Raw genomic sequence first — 25,100 nt, forward strand, 5'->3', positions numbered from 1 at the left:
AGATTCCGCTGATTTGCCTCCTGACTGCAGGCCCACATCTGTGTGCTCCAAGTGGGGACAGTAACTTGGGGAGGAAGGTGGGTCCATCGTAGGTGTGTTGCTCTGCTTGTTCCAGGACTCCCATCTCTCACTGGGACCCAGGAGGTGTCTTCCTCCATCCATAAGCTGGTCTTCGTGGTCCTGACATCATATCCATGGAGCAGGACTTCTCGGAGCATCTGGGCTCTTGGTCAGTGTGGCTAGCAGGCACAGCACAGACGCTGGCGGCCCAGGAAGGCCACCAGGCGTAGCCCTGGGGCACACTGCCAGGACGTCGCTTCCGTGCCTCTGAGCATCCCAGGAAGGCTAGTGGCCACGCGTGTGCTTGGAGAGGCTGGGGGCAGAGAGCCCCAGGCTGTTTCCCAGCCGGTGTGCGGCTATTTCAGTATTTGAACAGCTCCGTCAGGCGACCGCCGAGTACCAGTTGAACATCATCCCTGAGTTAACACCCTTTTCCCAACAAGGAGACAGGTCTGGAGAAGGGAAGGGACTTAGAAATTCTAGCAGAGTCAGTGGTGGATCATTGGAGAGTAGAAACCACTCTTGTCGCCTAGTGAAATGTTCTTTCTCCTTCACTTTGACTGCTCTTACCTACGGAGGGAAAAAAAATTCTCTTTTTCTACTTATTTTAAACCAGACTTGATTTAAAAGGCATTTTCTTAAGAATAAAACTAAGGGAGGAAAAAAACAAGATATCTGGAGCACTGAAGTGAATGACTTTCCAGAAGAAAGTTAGCTTGTTTAGATTCAAGTTCAGAAGCAACAAGATGGCACAATTTATAGGACATTTGTGATGCCTGTGTTCATATTCTTGCACCCTTGCTGTTCACAGGATTCTGCTCCAGAATCTCCTTTTAGCATGGTTGATGTTTCCAACAGCCATTGGAGCCGTTGGCTTTTCCACACTTGTTGGGAGTCAAAGGCTCTTGTCTCTGCTTCTGGCCACACCACGCACTTGGTCTCAGTCACACACTGAATCCACTTCCCAGGAGGGAATGTCTTGACTGGACCCCTCCCCTGCACCCCCCTCCCCCCGCCACAGGTGCCTTTCAGCTCTGCAGCCTGTTTGCTCTTACATCTCATCTCAGATTTTTCCCATCTAAGCCTTGTTTCTTCCACTGAAATGCCTGGGTCATACAATGGCTGTAGAAGAAACCTGAATTTTGATCATGAAGATACAAGACATTTTATTTGGCCCCCAGTCAGTTTTTTGGGGAACATCCTTGTCTTTTGTCACTGGTAAAGCTTGGTCAAGGAATTTCTCCTAAAATAAATTTATCACTTTCTGTTCTAAGTGGGGTTTGTGCTTTATCATCATCATCATCATCATCATCCCTGGTAAAGCTCCTTGGTATGACTGGTTGGGGGTCCCATGGTCCTTTTCCCCACCCACTGAAGAAGCTCATGAAAGATTGTGTGGTGTGGAAAGTGCCTTAGCAATTAAATAAAAGAAAGCCTGGTTCGCATAAAGAGACTTGTTTCTATATGGAAAATATGAGCCTTTTTTTCTTTTTCTTTTTTTACATGGACCAGGTGTGGATTAGTTCACTGAACCTTTCACCCAGCCCTATTCCCGCTTGTAATTCTTCTGAGGCATAGTTCAGCCAAGTCAAAGAAACATGTTATTAAAGGTGAGCTGAAAGGCATTTAAAAAATAAACAAACTGTTTAAGATCCTAAATCAGTAACAGAATCTATATGCACAGACTTGAAAAGTACTAGAAAATGTGTTTCAGTATCTCTGGGTTTCAGGCCAGATTCTTCTCTTACCTTCTTTAAACATCACCCCAAAGTCCTTTTTGGTTGATGGTGGGATGAGCAGTTGCCTCTTGCTTGGATGGTAGATCTCTTGTAGCTAATGATTTACTCTCCACCGGGATAGGTGAGACCCCGATCTTAAACCTGCAATTCTCCAGCTAATATTGAGAGGGAAGAATAAATACTTTGATTTTGTTTTAGCACTGTGTCATTAAGTTTAAACTTGGATATACATTCTCTCTTTTCTTCTAGCTTGTAGCATGGCACAGAACCAGAAATTTTTAACAGCTTGTAGAGATGGTAGAAATCAAGCATGGGAAGTTTTAGATTTAGTTACATTATCCCTGGTTAGAATAACAGTGGCTATCATTGCTTTATCACTCATTATGTGCCAGACACATTTTTTGAAGCACTTTTGTATGTTAATGCGTTTATTCCTCAAAAGCACATTATGTATTGTTATTCAGCCCATTTAGTGGATAAGGACACTGAGGGAGAGAGAACTGAAGTTTTATAGCTTGCCTGAGTTCACAAGACCAGCAAGCAGCAGAGCTTAGTTTTGAACTCTTGGACTTGAATCTGTTCTTGTGAGGTCTGAGTTGCCCAAGACTAAATAGTACTGTGGAGTGCGATTCTGTAGAATACTGGATTTTAACTGAAACAGCCCAAGGAAGCATTAAGAAATAAAGATATTCATCTTGTACATGATGGGCCTTGCCACCTTTACCCTGACCCCCCACCACTATCCCCAAGGTTTCCCCCTAGTTTAATTGGTTTTTTTTCTGTTTTCTTTTGGTTGTTTTTAACAGTATAGCCTCTTTTTCGCTAAGGACCACTGCTATCTTTTGCATCCTGTTGTGCTGCTTCTCCTTTGATTGTCTTCAACTCTCCTTGTGATTGTGGGTTTGTGGAAAGGCGTTCTCTCCCTTTTAAAGTCATTGCCAAAATCCAGAACAAGGGAGGAGAGGTATTTTAGGGGTATTCCAGGGGTCTTCCTGGCCCACCTTTTTGCACGGTGAGCTGTTCCTTTCCCAGGTGATGAGAATCCCCAGTTGCCCAGCGTGGCCCTACGAGCTTCTTTCAGACCCTCAGACTCGGGCGAAAAGGCCCCACCCCACCCCACCACTGCGGCTTTCCGTGACGGGAACGGGAGCCGGAGTGGCTTCAGGCAACAGCTTCAGCTAGTGCACTTCTGAGTAGCTTTGCTTTGTTGAAGACCATATGCTGAGCTTGTCAAAGTCATCTGCCTGTTTGAACCATTCTTGTTTTAGGAAAGTTAAGTTGCTCTATTGGGAAAGGAGCATCACATGTAAGCAGCCAGGCCACGCTCCTCCCAAATGTCCCTCCTCCTTTGTGGGGTTCTGGGGGCATTCAGCAGAGCTTTACTGTCATCAGGATGAAGGGCTCCCTAGCGTCAGTATTCACATAGCGTCCTATATGTGTCAGAATCCTCTCCAGCTAAGAAGCTGAGAGGGTGAGCCTCACAGGGCTCTAAATTATACCAGCATTTCTGAGTCTGTTTCTAGTGGGTGCAGGTAGATGGTGAGCTTTGTGAGATGGGAAAGTTCTATGTCAGTAACATTGCAGTGGTGATTACAAAATTGTGTGCTTTTGTCAAGACCTATGAAATTGTACACATAAAATTGGTGAATTTTGTTGTATGTAATTTAAGCCTTATACTGATTTTAAAAACACCTTTTAAAAAAAAAGATGAGTCAGAGTTGAATATAGAAGGGATCCGGGACCTGCGAATGTCAGAGAATTCAGGAAGAGTGGCATGGGAAAGGAAATGGAATGAAAAGGAGCCAGGGAAAGTTGCCTCATTGTTTGGCATTTCTCTGATGGCCAAAAGGTAAGCTTCTACTTTCGGGTCAGTTGTAAGCGCTGGGGGCACAGAGCTGCCAGGTTTTGTAGTTTAAGGGCTAATAGAGTCAGGGTGTGGGTAATACTGAGAGAGGGGTTGTTTTCAAGGAAAGATCGCTGGGAGGTCTTCCCACCCTTAGTGACTCAAGGTTCACCCTTGAGTGTCTTTCTCCCCGGTCAGTGTGCCTGCAGTGAAATGCAACTCTGGAGCCTCTTTGGGGGCCTTTTCTACGGGCACCCAGAGTGTTTACCGCTATACATACAACAGAGGGATAGAGGAGCTGGATTGAGGTACAGGTTTGTTTTTATTTAACTTACATGATGGTTCATAGTGTTGATTACATATATGTTTATTGAACAATGACCATGTGTAACTCCTGTTTTCTACTGAGATGTGACATGCGAGACAGATGAAGTCCTTGCCTTCATGGAGTTTATATTCTGATATTTTGTCCCAAACTGAAATGCATGCAGTCAAGATTAATCTGACTGGTTTTATCTATTGCCCAAACTTTCCCAGAAAAACCAAACAAAATGTTTCACCGCAGATGGAAGCCGCCAGGAGCCAGATGTGGCCACGAGAAGAATGTCTTCGAGAGCTTGTCATCTGGCTCCAGCTGTGCTAACCGAGGCCTGGTAGGCAGCCACGAGCCGCATCTGCCAACTGGTGGCCAGACGTGACTGCAGGTTTAAATCATTAGCGGAATCCCTCACCCGGTGGCTGGATTCGCTGTGTGTGTCCTAAGATTACCAGGGCTGTCCAGACCAGGAGCCTCTGTGGTCCCAGGCTGAACCCACAAGGGAACCGAAAATCAGTCGCTTGAGAAAAGAGCCGAGGCCTTCTTATCCTGGAACGTGGAGAGGGACGCAGGGGAAAACCCATTGTCAGCAAGAAAGCAGAAATAAACCAGATGTGGCCCCCGCCATGCACGTCTTAATTCTGGCCAAGAGCTCCTTCCTGGCCCAGGACTGCTGCCTGGGGCCTGCCCCTGCGGAGTAGCGGAGACGGGAGTTGGCCTGTGAGGCTGTCTCTCTCCTAATTATTGTGATCTTTAATTGTTGCCTGTTTGTGAGGATCATTTATGCTGGCCTGTATTGATTTTACCCAAAAGTGATTTGTTGAAAATCTTAATTCCTTTCTTTGAAAGCAGTTGGATACTTACAGGTGTGCCGCGACTTCTCACATCTAGTGTATCTGACTGCCCAGATAAGTGTGTACATAAATACAATGCTTCAGCGTACCTGGTGTGGAAGATTTTTTTTTTTTTATAAAATGTGGCATTCTTGGTTTCATGTAGCAGGCATTCTCTATTATCATATGGGAATATGGCAGTTTAGGTCACTCATTGTCCGGCCAGCTCCTGACACCACTATAGTTGCTCAGTAAAGTGTAGAATGAGCTGCAAGAATAAGGAAAGATTGCAGTGGGCATGCTGACATTCAAGGACAGTGACTAAAAGTGAGTCTGGTCATCTCAGTCAATTAGGGAGACATCCTTCAAGGTAGAGCAAAATGGGGGAAAAAAGTAAAGATTTAATTGTGATTTTTTAGGGTTCTTTTTCTCAGATGTCCATATCTAGTATCTGATTATCTTAGAAAACACAGAATAGTGGAGATGAGGGTTTCTCAGGGGGATTCTTCTGACCCTAAACCAGTGGATCCAGGTGCAGACATCTTTATCACAGTGAGGTTCTGCATGTTTTTTTGAAGAAGGCCTGCACTGAATAAGTAATAACAAAATCATTCAAGTGAGGAAAAATGTTAAGACACTAGTTTATGTGTAAAAACCAACTTTTGTATTCTGAGTGCATTGTGTAAATTTGCCATGCAGGAAACATAAGTGAAGCCATTTGGTTTTGTGGCATTGGTGTGGGCTGGCTAAGGGGGTGGGGGAGAAAGTTGAGGCATTGATAAAGTATGAGGCGAGCCAGATGGTTGCATTACACATCTTTTGTGTTCTTGTTTGCTTCTTAAAGCAGTTGCAGAATTTGGCCCTTGGCGATATTTTCTTCATGCTTGTATGTTCTGCTACGAATTTACTTTTGTCAGAGTCTTTTGAAAGAAAAGCCTTGCTCTTAAATTTTTTTTTTTACTTACATTATAAACTTGTGAAGTCAACAGTGTGTTCATAAAAACATTTTTAAATGTTAAGTATGTTAGTAAATAATGAGATTAGCTCTTCTTTTTTCTTAGCACAATGACTTCAACCATATTTTAATTCCATTCAGAGATTTTTGCAAAATTAGGAAGGTAGACTTGATGGCAGATGGATGGATGCAGACAGTACAGTTACATTGTTATTCCAGTAGGAATGAGGTTTATCTGATGAGAGATTTTAACTTTTTCTCTTATAGCAGGTTGTTAGATTGTGGTTTACCTATTGTATTTTATCTGCAGGTCTGACTCGGTGATATTTAGGTTAAGTGGGAATGCTGTGGAGAGTTGGTTGGTGGGTTTTTGCCTTCGTGTTTGCTTGGCATTTATTACAACTGTTTTTCACACTATCATTGAAATTTATATTTATTTCCTACTGAAAGCAAATTATATTTTGCAGTCACCAGTGGCAAGGAATATTTAAGATGTTCTAAATGTAAGTAAAGGATGATATTTTATCACTGAATGCTTTTAATAAGGAATTGCTTTGGAGCTCTTTTTTCCCATTGTGATGGAATGCTTCAGAATAATTTAATGTCCTTTTCACAGTCCCAGTTTGTGTCTCTTTCTTTTTTTCTTTTCCTTCTGCTCAAACAAGAGCAGAGCACAAATGTAGGATACTTGGGCGATGTTTTATTCTCCTGTTGTACACAATTCCAGTTTTTAGTTGGAACCTGCGGTCCCTGATGAGAAAACAGGAAACTTAGAGTCCTAACCTTATTGAAATCTCTGCCTGGTTTAGTCATAAGTCTGAGGCAACTCCTTCCAATAATGAAGCCATTGTACGCATCATATCTGATCAGTTCTTGAAATGTTTTAGTAAGTCTATCTTACAACATTATAAGAAGATAATCAGCAGCCTTAGAAGGTCCCCATCTGGACCGTAGAGTTCTTTTACTGAAAGATGTTTTGCCTTTTTGAGATAGCTCTCGCGTTTCATCATCTGTTCCGCCGAGATGAAGTGCATATGAAAAGTCAGTGACTCTGAATCCATCTGTTGTTATTATTTTCCACTGATAATTGGCTTGAACAATGAAATGTCTGTGTCTGCAGCCTTTGAAACTGTACACCCTGTTTATTTTCTGGAGGTCTGACTGCAACTCCTCCCCCGTCCCCCATTTCCCCCTCTTCTTTCTCTCTCAAGCTTACAGTGAGTGGCACTGGCGTGAGGATGACATCTTTGACTCTGTGCATCAGCATGTGTCACTCAGCCTCTGAAGCTTGCATACAGATCTTTGTCACAGCCCCTACGTCTGTGTTGTCTGCTCGGGGATCCAGCACTGTGGCGGCAAGGAGCTTAGCTGGGGCCACAACGCATGGATCCCTTACCTGAACTGTCGTCTTTATTTCACTGTCCTCATTAAAATATTAATTTCGAGGACAGTATCTAATACCTATGGAATTAGATACTACCTATAATTGTATAATATATTCAGTTGCATCCAGGTTTGCACGATACAGAGCATTAATATTGGATTCCACTAACAGCATTTCCATTAGCTTGCTCAACCAGTATGAGATATAGATGAGCTGGGAAGCATAACTACCCGCCAGAACTGCCAAAACAGTCATTAGAAGCTCCATTGGGATGGACAAAGGCTTTTCTCACAGTGATATACTGATTAAATTTTGTTCTATGGTTTATTTGCATCAAGGTTAGATCACTATCGTCTATGAAAGTGGGTTATCTAACACCTGACTTGGAAGGTCATTTCAAGACAAAACAGGGAATGGAATAGCATCTTTAGTTTCCTGGGGACCCCTCTTAAAGAACCTATGTTTTATTTCAGGGGGCTTTGGGAATTTTCAGATTTTTCTCTTTGTGTTATACTGTAATATATGTTTAAGACTGGCTTTTTGGTTTGTGACACAATTTTTTAGAAAAACTTTTCAGTAATATTCTCTTCCTTTTGGGACAGAATGATATAGCTAGGAAACAGCGTGGTGTTAGTAAAATAAAACTCACTTTGAAAATAGAAAGCCACTTTGTTATTTCCCTTAGCTGGCATAATTATGGTACATCCTCTGAGGCTCTGAAAAATCTGTGACCTACCCTTTTTTTGGTCCAATAATAATATAGATACATCCTATAGAACAGCAGTGTTAGATTTGCCCCCAAAGTCATATGTGGCATTAAAAGGAAGTAGGCGAACATAATCTTATTTATGTCCCAATCGAAATCATTTAATACTGCAAAAGTTATTAAAAAATAATTAAGTTACTAAGACCAACACGTAGCTGGAACATGCAGTCAGAGGTTAGAGGTGAGTGCGAGTTAACTCCATAAGCTGAGAAAATGCAGTAGTGAATTCCTAGCGCCCGCATGTTTTTCCTCATGTTTAAATTCCTCGGTTCTAAGGACAAATTATGTTGAGGTATGGCATATTTTCTGCCGAAATGGAGAAAATTGTTGACTGTAATTATGTTATTTAATTGAAATTATAAGTGGTTGAGGCCACTCAGTTAAAAGCATTCTTTCTAATATATGGGTAATGTTTTTAAATGAGTGGTCATGGATTGATGACATTTGAAAGGCAGACGTTTGGGGTGTATTTTTGGAAGACTCAAATTATTTTTCTTAAATCATTAGTGAACTATAAAGAGTGTAAAGGGGTACTTTTTTGGTTTTTTCTCTTTAATTAGATATGAATGAATACTATATGTGAGAGTATGTGTATATATGCCTGTACATAGTTGGTATGTATGTATATATTTTATATATGAAAATATTTATACATAAATGAGACAGATTTTTCTGTAGGTACAGATTCACAAGGATTGGTTTATATTGGGGCAAATCAGAGAAACAGGAGGTGTATTTCTGACCTTAAACTGTAGCTGAAAAATATGTTGATTGTTTAAACCTCTCATTGAATATTAGAGCTTCAGTAAAACTCCACCGCTGTATCTTAAGCCAAGTTCTTTTTGGAGTATCTGGAGATAAAAGAACCCTGCATTCCCCCCACCCCAGCCCCATACTGCCCCCCCCCCCCCCAGGGTTGAGTTCTTAATTACTAATGAATGCAATTCATTTTAATTGTTATTATAGCAACAGAACGTTTAACTGCCTCTGTTTAGTCCTTGTCCCCTGGAACAGGCGGTGTCTCCTGTCAGAGAGGACAGGTAGAAGGCACAGCGGGCGTCTGATTGAGCCAGTTATTCATTTGCTGAGTGTTTGTGTTTATGCAAAGGGGCCTCTTCCTGCATATTTAATCTAGAGTAAGGCAGTGGCTTTTGTTGTGTTTAGCCCACATACCTTCAGTCCTTGCTCACACTGCCGCCAGCCCTGGAGCCCCGAGAGCCCGCAGGCTTCCCAGCGCCTGCACTTCTCCCTCACCAACTCTCAACTTTCTTCCGTTGTGTGAAAATTGCCTCTCCGGCCCCTTAAAGCTTCCCTTGCTCACCATGAACGGGTAAGTGTGTGCGAAGCCAAGGCTCCTACTTTTGTTTCGTTTTCCAAATGTTGAGAGGCTACTTTGCCGCTTTTCGGATCCTGCTTCCTGGGCCGTTTGTCAGTTGTTGGCGGCGTTGAAACAGTCGAGTACAGGTGCCTCCTAGGAAATGTGGCTGAAATGTTCGCCTGGCAGAGCGAGGCTCTTGGGAACTGGGGCTGGGGGGGCGGGGGAGGAAAAAGGGAGAGAGGGAGAAGAGGGAGAGGGAACAGCTTTATTATTCTTTGTCCTAATCCTGTTTTGTAACTATCCTGGAGATAATGCTGCCATTGTTTGCTAAAAGCTTTCAAACAGTGTGCGAGCCCGAACTGTAGGAAGGCAGGGAAACTCTGCCGCTGTATTGTCTACACCCGGGCCAGGGTCCTCCCCGAAGGTCTGTGCCGGAATAGGAAGGGTTTTCTTCAGTGGAAATCGAATCGGCTCTTCATTGATATTAATAGCACACTGGAGATGTTGGCCGTGCTGCTCAGAGAGGCGGTTGTGAGGGAAGGAAATCTGATCGTGCTGGGGGGAAGATGACAGCCTCTTGGCCCCACAGTGGAGGAGACATCCATCCAGGCTCAGCCTGCATAATGGCATCCTGGCTTAACTGTTTGCTCTAGGAATTTTAATCTTGAGCTGTTTGTTTTACTATCTGGGGTCTTGCTAGTTTTTGTTCTGTACTGTCTTTGGAAAGCACAGTATTCAGGGTCTCATCCAGTCTTTTTAAAAGTGAATTAAGAAAAAAAAAAAGAGGCATACACTGTACCCTTTGATCATTCTGGGGAATGGTGGTCGAAATTGTGTGATAATTTCAAAAATGAATCACCACAGTTAAGAAGGATGAGCCGTCCAAGGGAAGGTACGTCCTATGTAAAGATATTTCAGAGACTAGGAATTGTGTCCAGGGTTGGAAAGGAGTCTTCATTGCCAGTTAACTGTTGCCTCTGTCTGAGTAACTCTTTTCAACAGAAGAGTGTGCTGTTCCCCCGCAGGTTGGAAACTGTGAGAATTTAAATAAAATTTCATCAACCTTATTAAAATATGTAGGGACTTGGATCTTCATAGGTACAAATCAGTCTCGAGACTTAGAAACATTTATTAACAGTGAGGCTGCTGAAGGTTTTTAATAATAAAATTACAAATACCTTATCTAATTGTAAGTATATGACTTTTATGCTCTGTTTTTAAGGGGAAAAACACTTTTTTTAAATGAGGAAAAGTAACTCCGTCAGAGCACCTTCTGTGATTAGCGCTATTGTATTCTTAAATTTTGATTGATAGAGATAATAGTTTTCACTTAAAAATACAGACAGGTACTTTAACTTTCCATGACAATAGCTATTTGCATTTCTTTTATCTTTTTGTTTAACATTTGTGGGGGTTGGGACGGATTTGATTATTAACTCTTATTGCACACACTCAAGGTAAATCTAAAACAAAGGCTTTGTTAGAGCTTCAAAGAGAAAACAGCAAATATTGTTTTTAGGTTTCAACATTTAAAGCCTGCTAAAGGATACCTATAAAATATTTTCACATGACCATGACCAGGGTTTTACTTTCCTTTAAGGTAAGAGAGTGGTTTTTTCTAAATGAGATGGGCCAACGTGGAGTTGCTGGGGGGCTGCCAGCCTGAAGTCATTTCACGGGCAAGCCTCGCCAGGTTCGCCTGCGCCGTGTGGCTTCCTTCATATAGAGTATTTCAGATTCTCCTTACTAGAATGGACCCAAAAGTCAGTCCCTCTGATTTAGTTGAGGGTCCCAGATGGTGGGAAGAAGGGAAGCACAATGTTCCTCGCAGCAATAGGAGGGGACAGTGGGTAGTGATGGAGCCACAGTGGTAGATTTCTTTGACAGAGAGAAGAAGAAAGGACGTGGTCCTTGTAAACCAGCAAACCTGGGTGATGGCCAAGGTCACCTCTGGCCCCAGAGATTTCTACTACACAATAGTTTTCCTTTTCTTTCTTTTCTAATTTTCTTCCTTCCTTCCCCCCACCCCCCTCCACCCCACCCTGGCTTACTCTCCCTGTTTTTCTCCCTTCTTTTTTTCCTTCGTTTCTCACTTTTCTTTTCCTCTTTCTTTCCTCTTTCTTTCTGTAAACTTGACTCAGTATTGGAAATATTTAAAGCAGGAAGGGGGGTGCAGAAACACTTTGAGGTTGTTTTCTAAGTGGATTTTCTTGTCTTGGGTGCAAAAAAATGAAGTGACCCTTGCGTTATCATTGCTCAGCTAGTTGAGTTTGTACTGAGATAGCTCTGTTATTCTAGGACATCTTTGAAAAGCAAGACAGAAAAGCCCACATGAGTTAAGATTTACGGGTTAAAGAGATCAGTAATCTCTTGGAAATAGGCCCCTTGAGACTTTCTGTTTTCTCAAATGAAGTGTATGTCATTTCATGGGGATATCTGGAAGGGTGGAAGGTTTGAAACATGCTTCTGGACTTGAAGAGGAGGCTGCTCTAGCCAGAGATGAAACTCCTAACTGCCACCTTTGTCATGGGGCAGGAACTCCGTGCATCTCAGGGACACTGACACACAGTAGGTTCTCAACCTGCAGTCACTGGATTGAAGGTTGAAATGAAATGTGGTGGCTGGCTTGTATACGTGTACAAAATAAATACAGTGCTGAAATCCTGATGCGTAGCATTTCCTTGAGCTTCCATGGAGGAAGAAGGAGAAATATTTTTAATGGGAAAACACAGAGCATGTGTTGTTCATTTAGCTTCCTGTGAAATAAAATCACACGTCCATGTTTACCTGTATCTCTGTTCCAGTGAGGCTCTACCAACTGGCAAAATCACATTTGTTAAATTAGGGGTCAGACATGCTCATATAAATTATGAAATTGAAGCACTGTATTAAAAGGGGGTCTACAGAGTAAAATTCCTAATGGAGAATAGGGGGAAATTGGGGAGGTAGAGGAAGAAGAAGGTTCATTAGTTTTCTCACCTAGCAATCTCAGCTGAAAAGTCATTTCTTGGTCAAGGTCTTTATGGTCATCAAACAACTTTAGGTAAATAAATTACCGCATACAGTAGTTAAGAAACCACACTTTGAACAGTTTCTGGTGTCACAGGATCTTGCCTGTATGGAGAATGACATGGAAAAAAAAAAGTAATTTCTATTTACTGTGTTCCTGGTTCACTTTTAAAAACCTAAAACTAATAGGGAACTTGAAAAAAAAGGGGAAAAGAAAAAAATGAAATTTATTTTTCTGACTCTTTTTTTGAGAGATGACAAATGGGCTGGAGGGCAATATTTTTCTTTTATTTCTTTTTTTTAACTGAAAAGCATTACTTAATAATTTTATTTTAGTTTTGGTGCTTGTGCTGCTGGTAAACATGCAGATATGTATTTGAGATATTTAATAAGGCCTAGTGGTTTTTTTTTTTAATAGCAGTCTTGGAAATGGAAGTTTTATGTTTTTGAAAAAATGAAATACAGATTTTTCTCCTAGTTGTTGATTTCTGATTCTTCTAGGCTAATAATGATACAGACTCAGACCCCAGTACTACTCCCTAATTTTCTTGTCTGTTATATTGACATATTTCATTTAATTTAGCCTGATGGCAAACAGCTGTTGAACTATTAATCTTTTCTCAGCAAAGCTGGAAAAATATCTTTTAGATTACTTTGCTAATGTATACTAAAAAATAAAATCAACAGAAATAAATTAATGCATGGTCAAATGTACAATGTGTATTAAAATTTTTGGAACTTCAACATGGAGGAAAATAGGGTTTGTGTTCCACTCCCAGTTTTTTGTGTCTAAGTAAAAATTAAATGTAGCCAAATTTCTATTGTTTTAGTGATTACAAGATGGAGGGTCAATTGTATGATATTGTTATTATTGACTTTTGTTTCCTCTGGGGGAGCGTTACAGATCTGTGAGGGGGAACCAGCTTATGCTTTTGCTCTGTGTTCACTTACCTATCTGTGTAGATAGGCAAGTAGAGAAGCAGACTCAGTACTTACCTGGAAATGTTCTGCAGATTTGAATATAACACTCAAGATAACTTTATTCAAAGTAGGCATTTTCAGCAGTTTTTAAAATTGAATTTTAATAAGGTGCAGTTATTTACCAGGCCTATATAATCTTTGCAATGCAATATTATCTGCATTGCTAAGTCTGATATTAGAGACCCAACTGCCAAACATGCAAAAATAGATGCAGCCCAATAGACAAATATGAAAATTAGTTTAGAGCACACACATTGGAGAACCTCTCAAGTAAAAGGAGGGAGAAGGACGTTCTTGTCTTGAATTGAGTAGGGTCTACCAGAGTTCTCTTACGTTCCATTTAAGATCGGGTGAGTGGTGGAGCTGGAAATTGCTCTTGTGGGAGATGGTCTCCTTGCCTCTTGTCTAATATGCCGTTTTTATTGGTGTGGGGCGGGGCTGCTCTAGATCACAGCATTACCTCGAGGACCGGACCATCACTGCTTTCTCTCTTTTTTTTAATCACCGTTTGCCCTCTAACCAAGTTCTCATCCCTGGAGAAACCAATCCCTAGTGACACACCTCAGCAGTAAAGCACACGATTTTCATTTTCAATTTGAATTGTTTTGTGTCAAAACAAAAAGATTTGGGGCAGGTTGCAAAATAGTAATTTCAAGTCCCAGAGCTTAGGGTTTTCCCCCACCCAAATGGTGAACATTTATGGTGAAAACCTCCAATTTCCTCTTACAGTAAACATGAAAATTATGATTTCACTCAGAGCCTGCATTTTTTCCCAATCTTAATGGCAAGAATCTGCATACACTTGCTTGTGGAAATGTCATAAATTGGCCTCCGATCAATTCCTCAAAGATAGTACACACCAAAGTACCACTTTCAAATTTTTAGCCCTTAGTGAAATAGGATTTAACTCTTCTCAATGTTGTTTGTCTTTCCACATTCAGGGCCAACAGCCGAGCGATGAGCAGAGATATATTCTGTATAAAATTTAGACTACTTCATTACATATTGTTCTGAAGAGTAAGCAAAAGGATATTAACATTTCAGTGAAAGAATGGTATGACTTCACCATCTTAAAAAAAATTATATGAGCATTTGGTCAATTGATGTGGAATGAATCCTGTACTCTGCTGGTAACTTGATCTAAATTAATAAACAAATGTTTTTCTTTTCACTTGTGCCATATGTTGATCCCAGTTACATGGGCAGAAAGAGGCAGCTTGTAATGTTTCTTAAAGGATTATACACTGTTTTGCATAAGGGAGTATGCAGATGCAGGAGTTAGATGTCTTCTGTGCTTTCTTTGTGTTTTAGGAAACTTGATTTGAATTGTTTATTTCATCTGACATGAACCGTTTTTATTGAACTAAGTAGATCTGGTAGATATATCCTAAGTGGAAAACATTGTGAGAACAGCTTTCACCCACTGATGACCCCCCCAAACCCCTCCCCAAGCTGAAAATTGTGGTGCTTTTATTCATTTTGAAAAGTTCAGAGTGGCATAAAGCATCTTGTCTGTAAGAACTAACTCACTTGCAAGGGTGGGTGGGTGGGTGGCGGGGGGAGGGTCTGTTTTAATGAAATTAGAGATGTTGTGAATGTTAACCAAACAGAGACAGGTTCAAGTAGCAGACTGGTTTCCCAAAGCAAAGTCCTATGACTCACAGGTTATTCTACATGAAATAAATGGATAGACAACAAGACGAGAAAAAGTTTATAAACAAAATGTGAAATGTTTCACCTTGACTTTTCCAACATCCAATAGTTGTTGTTATTGTCTTGAAGAGCTCAAAGGCACATGGTCCTGAAAGTGGACGGCTTGGCACTGGTTTTTATTAACTCTGAGTGTCTTTTGCCATTAAATAGAAGTGAGTTCTTTCGTTGTTTATCTTGCGTCTCTCCCAGGCAAATAGGTAGTTGCTGCTTTGTCTTGACATTCAGATTTTTGATATTCTCTTTTGTTTTCAGGGTAAGAAGTGACCTTTTGAGGTGACTGTAACAGAAGATTGCTTTGCAGAAGCCAAAAAAGGTAAATGCAAATATAATTAGTGGAATTACGTTAAGGACTCTATCTACTGCCTTCTCGGCATCTTAATTCGGTTCTTTTCAGATCTCCTAATTATCAAATTTGCATGTATTTATTTGTGTAAGTACATATGTAGCATATTTTTGGAGGCCTTTAAAGAAAAGATTGCTCTTAAGAAATGGTTCACATAGTCACATTTTCCCCTCTAAATATTATCAAACTTTTCCCCTGTTTGTGGGAGTTAAACTCTTTTTTTTTTTTTTTTTTTGGTAGTTGACTTGGTAGTTTTGAAGTTAGAAAGGAATATTCACATCACAAAAGTGGTGATTCATAACATTAACATGCTGCAAATAGGAGTAACGCATATCAGTGTTTTGTGCTGAAGTGGTGTCATCCGATGGATGTTCATCTGGCGGCTTTATAATCACCTTCTTTCAGAAATTAATAGTCAGGCACCATAGCAACGCGTCGTGTTGATGTAACTGCTGTGTGGCGTGGGGCATGTCCCTGTGATGTCAGTCCTCAGCTGCCTTGTTCTCTTGACCTTACTTGAAAATCAAATGAGTACTTGATTTTAAAATTAGAAGTTTTCAGAGAGACTAATGTAGGTTGATGAATTAAAGCTAAATTAAATTTTCTCAAACTCACTTTTGGGAGCAGGGGTGAAAAAAAAAAAAGGCACTTTGGTTAAAATGGTTATGGAGGCTACATATTTGGTTTTCTTTTCTTTTTTATTTTTTTTTTTTGATACCCAAAATATCTCCCCATTGAAGGGAGGGGGTCAGCTCATTCAAGTTCATCTTGCAGGTCATTTTCTTAAGGGGCAAGCATCTTCATTTTATTTTTGAATCTTGTCCAATGGTGTTTCCATTCCACTCAGTAGATTTGTGTCAATTTAAAAAAAAGTTACTTGCCGGTCTGGTTGCACAAAGCCTTTGTTTAGATCTTAACCAACTTAAAGTTTATGAATTTGTAGGATACAGACTTCTTTACTCTTTAGTTGAGCAAGGTTTTTTGTGAAACTTTCATAATGTGAAGATTCTTAGATCGGTTTTGTTTTTAATCTTACTCAGGGCTTGGGGGTTCTAGAAGGTATTATCAAAGTATAAATTTATTTTTCTAGTTGCATTCTGGCACATTTCATTTGGACTAAAAAGTCCAACCAGCTTGCCTCATTTCACCATCTTTGTTGTTTAATTTAAACTGTGTGGGAGACATAATTGTCCTCCAAGGAGGATATAGTACCTTTCAGAGGTCCCAGCATGGGAAGGGGTGATTCCAACCAGTAATTAAGGTTATCAAGTCATACCTAGAGTGCTTTTCGGCAAAGCACTTCCCAGTTTCCCAATCTTCATCTGTTTCAGGGATCTGCAGCTTTTTTCTGCAAAGGGTCATCCAGCCACTACTTCCTGTTTTGTGGGCTGTTTTATCTGTGCCTCAGCGGCTGAGTTGTATGTACATTGTGTACTGTCTCTGTGATCCCTACAAGATCTCAGTCCAGAGCGTTGCTCCTTCAAATCCATGCCAGGTGCTAAACTCATTTCATGCTGGTAGCAAAAGTGTCTCGTGAAACTAAAGATTAAAGCTGAAAAAGTGGTTGAAAATCGAAAATATTTAGCTTGAGAGTTGAGTTATCCCTACAGCTCCAAAAATGGACTTTATTAGTAGGTTTTCATTGTTTTATTCAGATTTATGTATTCAGATAAATTTACAATTTATCTGTAAGCATAAATTATTTTTCTCCTGACTTCTGTCTTTATGATGACTATGGTTACACCCATAACCTGAAAATGTTTGAGTTTGGATAGAATAATTTTTCCCAATTTCATGACATTGTTAAAGATATTGTGAGTCAAGGGCATGTTTGGGGGGAAAAAAAGTTTCCAGGAATGTGTCATTACTGTTGACTAAGAGAGGTTAGTCCATAGGGAGAAAAAAGTGCTTCTTTGTAAGTACCATCAAGAACATGGTGTATTATGGTATATGCTATCCTGCAAGTCAGGAACCCCATGTCAAATTTCAGGACCATAGAAAAATTTTGTCCTTCTGTTGTCTTCTTTCATAAAACAAAGGAAACTGAACAACACAGTCATCTAATTTTTCTTTTTGTCTTGACAGCTTGGAATCTCAGAGTAAGAGTTTTTGCTTAATGTTAGTAGTTTTTTTCCTAACAACTTCAACTTTTTGTTGTTGATACTTTTTTTTAAAGTCAACTTCATTTTTCCTGCTCCCAATTAACATTTTATTATTTAACTGTTTTTCTTCAACAATATAAGTTCGGTTGTGTTTGACTCCATTTTCCGTTATATTTTCTTAGAAATAAGTTATATAGACAAATAATAAACTGCATGTACTTTTCTTACCTTTTATCAAGCTTAAGGATCCTTCGAAAACTAATCCTTCTATATAAAGGGGGAAAAAAAAGATTTGTTAAAAGTAGAAACTCTTTAAAAATATGTACAAAATTGGACAGAATGCTTAGTATTTCTTCCCAGTGAATAAACCTTAAACAGAGAGACCACGCTTTTTAGTGATGGTGATGATCACGAAACCAGCATCGTCTTCTACATCACACAGAGGATGTAGATTTCAGATGCCCGGAGTTCCTCAGTCACTGCCATGCTCAAATGTGGCATCTGGGAATCATTAACAGTCAGCATAAATACAAGTAAATGTGCCTACATTGATACTCTGGAAACAACTGGTTATATGCAAGAAAGCGGCCAGGCAAATTCTGAAAACCAAATGAAGCCTTTTTTCACAGTGAGATTCGGAGTCTGAAGGATCATGAATAACTGTCATCCTGTTTGGTAGTGATTAACAGTTTCTTCCAAGTAGATTTGAGCACTTTACAAATGGATCTAGTCGCTGGCATTCCTTAAAGGTAGATGGTAATTATTATAATCGCCACTTTACAAACTGGGAAACTGATCACTTTGAATTAGTAACTTCTCCAAGGTCATGTATAATGTCAAGACTGGGGCTAAAAGACAACTTGCTCTGGTCACAATTATATTGTTGTCATTCGGTCATGGCTCCCTTGGTTTGGTGGTTTTATATAGGTATCTATGTCATTTTTTCCCTGCTTCCCCCAAACATTTGCAATTCACCCATATAGATTTTTGCTAAAACTTAAAATCTAATTTGTGAAATTCAATGTTTTTGATTCAGTTCTGAGTAGCACTGGGAGTAATTGATGATAATTACAAAGCCTGTATAGGTGACAGTTAAATGGTTATTTTTAAACATTGGTCATCTTAAAGCTTCATATTTTGTGTTGGTTCAGTTTTACAGTCAACTTGTTGATGAAAAAGTTAAGAAAGAAAAAGAAAATATAAAAGAAAGTGTAATCATTTCAATTTTTTTTCTACCCCCAGTTTGAGCTATTTTTTGTTAGATCAAAGAGTTATAAGGTATCTTTATATACTTCATTCATTGTGTCTTACATGTTACAGATTATTTCTTGGTTACAAATAAAGTTGAAAATAGCTACCCAGCCATTTTAAATATATTCATTGGTTCTTCTGAAAGTATATGTTTAACATGATTTTAAAGTTTACTTAATGACAACAATATTCTGAGTTTAAATCCTTTCAAAATGACCTCTTTATAACATTCAGCATTTGACTTATTTGCCTGTTCAGGAAGATGTTATAAAAGACACTGGAAAAGAGTGTTTTCATTGAGCTACCAGCTGACCACACTGGCTGAAATGACTAGTCAGTCAGTTTAGTTAGACAGGGAACTCCATTTTACCTCCCCTTCTCCCTCAGCCTACCCATGCCTGGGTAAAGACTAGGCTGATATAAAGACTCTTGCATACAATGGCTTAAATCAGATAGAAGTTTACTTCCCTGTCTCATAATAGTCTGGCCAGTCCAGCTTGACTAGATGGGTTCTTTCTCTTTCATTCTTCCCTCCTTTGGGCCTTTGTCCTTATCTATATGGTTGAAATACAGTGAAGTCCATGGCAAGCAATTTTCTTTGAAGCAAATGACTTAAAAATTGCACATGTCACATCCATTGACATTTAATTGGTTAGACTGTGATCATTTCACCAGAAGCTGCAGTGACTGTTGGGGAATGCCTCTAGCTGGGTAGCCAGGAGCTTGGGAGAATTGGAGAACAGATTTAAGGGGACATTTAGCACTCCAACAACTTGACTGGCTGAATTGCCCCAACCCAATATTGCATTCCTTCATTCATTCATTCATATATGGATGTATATACTACATATGCTATTCGTCAGTTATTGCTGCAGGTGTTTATTGATGACTGCGTGCCAGATGGTAGGATCACAGCACTCCATGAGAAGGATACCGTCTCTGTCCTCCTAGAGTTTATGTAGCAAAGGGGAGGACAGACGTTATGCATGATGATGATGACAGGTGTTCAAAAGGGCAGGTATTGGTGGTTATGAGAAAGTATTCTCTAACAGGGAGATCAGGGTGTCAGAGCTTTATGTATTTTACCATGACCTGAAAGCTATGCTAGACTAATTTGATTTCCTTGTGTGTTTCGTGCCAGTATTGTGGTGAATGATATCATGCCTGTTAATTTTTTGTTAATAGCTTTATTGGGATATCCAAACTATCCACCTTGAGCATCTTCAGAAGAAGTTATCAGTTGAGTTGAAAACGTAACAACTTAACAGATATAGGAGGTCTTACCTTTCTTTGGCAATTCAAAAATCTCAGAGAAAATCTGAAGCTCAAAAATGTACAAAAACAAAACTCTGTTTAGGGTAGCACATGTATGATAACCTTGACTGCATTCATACACATTTGAAATGAACTGTCCAGTAGTTTTTAGTATGTTCAGAGTTTGCACCCATCATCACAATCTAGTTTTGGAACAATTTCATCACCCTGGAAAGAGACCCCCATACCCATTAGTAGTTACTCCCCTCAACCCAGCCCTTGGCAACAACAAATACAAATACCATCATAGAGTTTTGCCTCTTCTGGATGTTTTATGTAAATGGAATCATACAATATGTGGTCTTTTGTGACTGACTCCTTTCCCATAGCATAATGTTCTCAAAGTTCATCCAAAGCATTTAAATTTTTAACTTTCTTACCATCTCAGAGTTATATGAATTCTTACTCCTAAGTCCAACACAATGGTGCCCTGAAATACTCTCTCCAGGGATGGAATTGGGAGAAAATTACCCTTTTCATGTTGTTTGTATTTCCATAGAAATAGACTTGGCCTCCCAACAGTTAAACTTCAGAATTTAAATGTTTGCATTTTAAGTTAGCTGTTTTTAAACATTGTTAACCATAATGCTAAACTAAGTAACTCTGTAAACAAGAGCTGTCTCTCTTGAATGTTCGTTTCAAAGAAAAAAATTTTAAATATTGATTTCCAGAGAAATATGCTCAATAGAGTTCGTTTTCAAGCAGAAGTCACTTGTTGAAACGTACATGAAGGCATGTTTTGTAGTAAAGACAATATTTGCAACAGTTATCAAGTAGCCATATTTTGCACAGTAAAAAAAATAAATAACAAATGGTTTTAGTCATCTTTTTAAAATGATGTTTTGGTTCTTTCATCTGCCAAGGGCACAAATATCCAAACTATCCACCTGGAGCATCTTCAGAAGAAGTTATCAGTTGAGTTGAAAATGTAACAACTTAACAGATGTAGGAGGTATTACCTTTCTTTGGCAATTCAAAAATCTCAGAGAAAATCTGAAGCTCAAAAATGTACAAAAACAAAACTCTGTTTAGGGTAGCACATGTACGATAACCTTGACTGCACACTTCCTCGCATCTCGTATCATCCAGGACCTTAAAGGAGTGGATGGTATACCAGTGGTAGAATTCTTGAGTCTCTTTCAAAAGTTGACACCTTCTGCCCAGGGCTGGGTATGGACTTGAAATTCGATGGTATCTTTTAAAAAGTCTGTTGGTGAGTAGGACTTTTCATAAGTGGCAGGTGAAATTACTCATTTAAGTTTGCACTGCTCTGTCCTTGATCCGAACTGGTACTTCCATGGCCTTCGCATGCATTGAGAGTGAGGGGAGAGAAAAATGAAAAGCTTGAAGTCTTCATGCTCTGTTTAGGTACACTCTTTTTGAAGTGTGAAGATCATGTAGATTTTCCCTTGAATCCTGTATATTAGCAGGTGTATGGTGTATAATTAAAGGTAATTAGATGTTTTGTTAATTATCTGACAGTGGAGCGAGTTATTTAAAAATATTTTTTTAATTAAAATCTTGCATCATTGGACAGACTGTGATGATTTCAGTTTATAGATTGGCATGGATCTTTACTTCCTCACTTTTTCCTCCAGGCCTCTTTTTTTCTGGAAGTCAGTATCTCTTTCAAAGGAGTGTGAGCAGCCCCTGGAGACCAAAGGAAGTGTCCTAAACCATTCATCACAGGTGACATTCTTTAAAGTTTATTTAGAGCAGTGATTTTCAAAGAGCATATTGGGACCCGATTGTGAGTTAGGTAATCAATTCACTGGACTGTGCCCAAGAATTTGAATGATAAATAGGATAAGTATACAAAGAATAGAGAAAAATGCAATAGACTAGATCTACACTGTCCAATATTGAAACCACTGGCCACATGTAGCTATTGAGCCCTTGAAATGTGGTTAGCCCAAACTTACGTGCTATAAACTTTAAATCCACAAAGCCTTTCGAAGAATTTGTATGGAAAAAAGAATGTGAACTATTTGAATAATTCTTCTTTATTGGTTACACATTAAAATGAGCATAGTTTGTATATATTGAATTAAGTAAAATATTAAAATTAATTTCAGGGTTTCTTTTTGCTTTTCCCATGTGGTTACAATTATATACATGACAGGCATTGTATTTCTATTGGGCAGTTTTGCTCAAGCCAGTGGGGAATAGAGCAGTGAGTGACACAACGACAAGGCCTCTGCTTGTGGCTCTAGCGGGTGTAGACAGGTAAGGAAACCTGATAAGTAAATATGAGGTGATAAGTGTGGTGAAGAAAATATAGGTGGTAAGGGAGGTCAAATTGCCAGAGGGAAGGAGTTGCAATTGTAAATAGCCAGGATAAGTCTAACTGAAGCACAGGCATTTGAGCCAAGAAGGCATGTTCTAAAAAAGAGTAAGTTGGCCACTGTGGCAAAAGTGAAGTCTTCCAAGGGAAAGGATAGTAGCGGACAAGGCCAGAAATAACATGGCCAGATCTAGTAGGGCATTAAGGCTCATTGGCCTCTTAGTCTCTTAGTGGAGCAGAGAGCCATGAATGGACTTTGAGATGAGACAGGATTTCAGTCACATTTTAAATGGATCACTCTGGAAGTTGTTTTGAAAGTAAACGGTGGATGGGTGCGGTGAGCAGCAGGGAGATGCATTAGGAATCCACTGTCATAATCTCAGTGATATCTGGTGGCCAGGATGAGAACGGCAGTGGAAGCGGTGGGAATTTGTGAAATCTTAACACATGTAGTTTGATATTTAAATTTTGAACTTATCTAGGAAGAATCCAAGGAAGTCTGGTAAAATAGATGTGAAGTTTGAAAACAGTTACATAGTGGATGACTCCCAAGATTTTTGTCTTAAGTGATGGGGTAGTATCAACTGATGGATTGCTTGTAGTAATTAAGAAAGAGGTCAGAAGACTGAGGACTCTCGGTTTAAGTAACTGCTGAAAGGATGGGGCTGCCCTTGAGAGAAACAGGGAAGCCTGTGGGGTGGAGGTTGATAGTATTAAAGGAAACAGTTCTTTAATTTCACTTGTGGAAGATGGTAAGGTGGACTTTGTTCAGGACCATCGCGGTAGGTGTAGGGAATACTGCAGTGAGATTTTACAGGAGGGAGAAGACGTTGAGCTCACCTCTATATACCGCATGGGCAAGTGAGAATTTATAGCCAAAGAGTTAGGGAGTGGCGAGGGGTCAGAACATCAGGAGTAAGGGGGGGATCCTGGGTAAAATGCTCTAACAAGATTCTTGCTAAAGATAAACTAGGGTGACCCAACATCTCCTGGGGGATGGTGGAGAGTGAGGAACCCTATCAGATCTCTAATCCAGTGGTTTGGATATTAAATATGCACAAAAGGCAGGGGTAAAAGGAGATGTATACTTAAATCTTGAAGTTAAAATGTAGTCTTTAATCATCTAAAGTACCTCAGAGCTTGGTGTGGTTAACCTGGTCTCTAGATTAGTAAAGTACTAGGAGGTGCACATGAGTCTGTTACCTTGACCTTATACTAATATAGGTAGTCTTTGATGAGTTCATCCGTCTTTCAAATTAACTAAGAACATCAAAGATTCTGGCTCATTCAAAAATTCGGAAACAGTTGAACATTTTTGAGATTTCTAGGCTGATCCCAAATCTTTGAGCATCTAGGAAATTTTAGGTAAAATAATGAAAAACATATATTTTCTCTGTTTAGATACTAACTACCATTAAGGTGGTATTGGGTGAGGTAAGCATATCCCCTCTTTGTGGAAGATGATAAATGTACTTCTCAATTTGTTTTCATTATAAAATGGCATTAAAAGAAATCAGAAGAGCATGAAAATATAGAAAGAAAAATCTCACTGGTGACCTCATCTAAATAGTTCATCATTTTATCTCCATCCTGCAGTGTATGTACAGATTTATTTATATGTACTTGTACCATATATACTATTTTGTTTCCTGCTCTCACCTTTAAAGTGTCATAAGTATTTTCCCAAGTTATCACTGTTACCAGTTTAGTCGCTTAGTCATGTCCAACTCTTTGCGACCTGGTGGACTGCGGCACTCCAGGTTTCCCTGCCCATCACCAACTCCCAGAGCAGATTTATCCTGGAATAGACATATCACTGTTATACCTCAGTCTTATTTTTAGGGTACGTTGGTGACTTCCACTGACGTGTTATCTGTTCCTGCAATGATGGGTCTTCTGATTCCCTCCAGTTACTAATGATGGCCAGTAGCCTGTGTAGGATGTCTCAAGATAGCTCAGTATCTTGAATTAGTCTTATAAATATGATATTGGAATTACAGGTTATCACTCAGTTTCTCCCTCTACTTTTAAGTAATATTAACATTAATCTGAGGCACATGAAATCAGCCCCTAGCATCAACTACATGTGTTTTCCATAATGAGGTACATTTTGCATTAACTTTGATTTCAACATTTCTGGACTTTAAGTTGCTTGACGTTTTTCTTTTCTGATCTGAATCATCATTTGATATTTTTTCACTTTAGTAACTTGATTTGCAGCATGGGAGCAGGGAACTTTGCATTCTTTCCAGGGGCAGCCATTCATCCTTTCGTTGTTGTGTTATCCCAAACATCATTTCTTCTCTTTTCCCAGAACAGCCATGAATTTACTTGGTCTGGATTTGTATCTCCAAAATTTGTTTCAGTTGAGTTTTGATCTAGGTTACCCAGGAAAACTCAAATGTCTTGATAGCTTTTAACGTTTAGAAGTTTTAAGTTTTCTTGCATGCCAGACAATAAGTTTTCTTGCATGCCAGACTTCAGCAGTATTGTCATTAATTGTTTAGGCAATATATATTTATTGAGTTCCTGGGAGGCTGTGTGTTTGAAATTGAGCTGTCTCTCTCTGTCCTTTGTGGCCATTCCCCTGTCTAGTCCTTAGATTTGTAGCTTCAGAGAGAACCAAGAAACTTAGCCTTCTCTAGTCCATTCTTTATAAGTTATTGGAGATGAAACTAAGACTCAGAGAAGGAAAAAGATGTTCTCCCATCAACTGTGTAATTGTAGCTGGCTATGTTGGGAGTCCTTGTGTCTTTTAATATACCTCTTCCTCCCTTTTATGATAAAATATCAAAAACAAGTGGAAATACTAAAATTTCATTGTTAAAAATTTCACTGTTAAAAAAAATAGGCTTGATGAAAACCAAAATGTATTTTTTATATGGATGG

The 25,100-nt window shown here is 39.5% G+C and overlaps 1 protein-coding gene across 11 annotated transcripts in view; it reads left to right on the forward strand.

The window, feature by feature from the left end:
• FOXP1 (forkhead box P1) overlaps window positions 1–25,100 on the forward strand; it is a 613,036-nt gene that overhangs the window by 266,425 nt on the left and 321,511 nt on the right. For 9 of the 11 annotated variants that reach the window (XR_010662980.1, XM_065933291.1, XM_065933292.1 and 6 more), the window contains one exon: window positions 15,170–15,230. The gene's annotated coding sequence lies outside the window, so the exon portion shown is untranslated. Of the gene's footprint in view, window positions 1–9,181; window positions 9,227–15,169; window positions 15,231–21,525; window positions 21,617–25,100 lie in introns of those variants that run through there. The other 2 variants (XM_065933286.1, XM_065933289.1) reach the window with 2 other exon arrangements.

Source organism: Muntiacus reevesi, chromosome 4 (assembly GCF_963930625.1).
Source record: "Muntiacus reevesi chromosome 4, mMunRee1.1, whole genome shotgun sequence".
NCBI classification, from domain to species: domain Eukaryota; kingdom Metazoa; phylum Chordata; class Mammalia; order Artiodactyla; family Cervidae; genus Muntiacus; species Muntiacus reevesi.